The 1,217-nt window shown below is 42.4% G+C and overlaps 1 pseudogene; it reads right to left on the reverse strand.

Annotated features, from left to right (window-relative positions):
* Positions 1-220: 220 nt before the first annotated feature.
* Positions 221-808, reverse strand: LOC124960722 (transcription factor BTF3-like; annotated as a pseudogene).
* Between the last annotated feature and the right edge of the window lie 409 nt (positions 809-1,217).

The following is a 1,217-nucleotide window of genomic DNA, read 5'->3' on the forward strand; positions in this document are numbered from 1 at the left end:
TAACCATGCCACCCTCAAATTTCTTTCTTTCTTACTTTTTTTATTTTTTTAAACTAGGCAAAGAACTTTATTAACCATTGTTTCACTTTATTCCCAGGCTTCTTCAGCTTAATTAGCTGCAAAGAATAAATTGTGCATAAGCAAAAACTGAAAAGAGCTTGCAGTTCCAAGGGGCTTGGGCTTAAAAATATTAGAGATAGAGATTTTATCAGATTCATAAACAAAACAATTTTAAAAAGCAGTTATAATATAAAATAGCAGCTCCCAGTAACTTCTTCAAGTTTATCTTCTTCAGAAGTTGATCAGTTCAGTTTGCCTCATTCTTAGAAGCCTCATCAAAATTCTCCACAAGATCTGGAACTTCATCATCATCATCCTCTCCAGTAGCAAGCGGTGCTTTTCCATCCACAGATTGTTTGGCAGAGCTTCAGCCAGTCTTCTTAAATTAGCAGACTGTCTGTTCCAAGCAGGTTTAAGATGATAGGTAGCATTTCTGTCGGTTGCTTTGTCTCAGCATGGCCTGTAATGGTGAAAGTGTTTGTCGCCAGACATGCCTGAACTTTAGGGTTGTTAAAGTGAATCGCTGTTCCTTGGTTTGTAAACATATTCACCTCTTCAATACCAGAGATATTGTTTACCCTTAATTTCTTTAAGGAGAACTGAAGATTTTTTATCATCTGCTGTTATCTGTTCTATGAACCACCTTCTTTCTGTGAGCAGTTCCTTTCCCACCAGTGCGCACTTGTGCCTGCAGTTTGGCGAATTTTTCCTGGTCCATGACAGTTTCTTTCATCTGAGGCTCCTGTCCTTCGGTTCCACCGGAGGTGGAGGAAGGGAGGGCGCCCCTGGCCTGACCTCACCCGGGAGAATCAGCCTGAGCGGGTGCGCCTTCCTGTCCTCAGCCCCGTCCCTCCCTGCTCCACGCCTCCAAGGCCTTCCTGCCCCTGATCCCGGATCCCGTCCTCCTCTCACGCTGGCGTCCAGAGACTTTCTGAACCTTGTCAGAGCGGAAACGGGCCACTCTCAACTTTTGAGATCAACTCTTGGATTCCACCTAAGTATGATATCATGAAGTACTTGACATTTTGTACCTGGCTTATTTCACATAAAACGATGATTTTGACTTTGATAATTCTGAAGATACAGGCTATTTGTTGTGTAGAATGTCCCTCAATTGAATTTGTATGATATCTGCTCCTCTTAGATTTTAGCAACAA

This window comes from Sciurus carolinensis, chromosome 11 (genome assembly GCF_902686445.1).
Source record: "Sciurus carolinensis chromosome 11, mSciCar1.2, whole genome shotgun sequence".
Classification (NCBI taxonomy): Eukaryota; Metazoa; Chordata; class Mammalia; order Rodentia; family Sciuridae; genus Sciurus; species Sciurus carolinensis.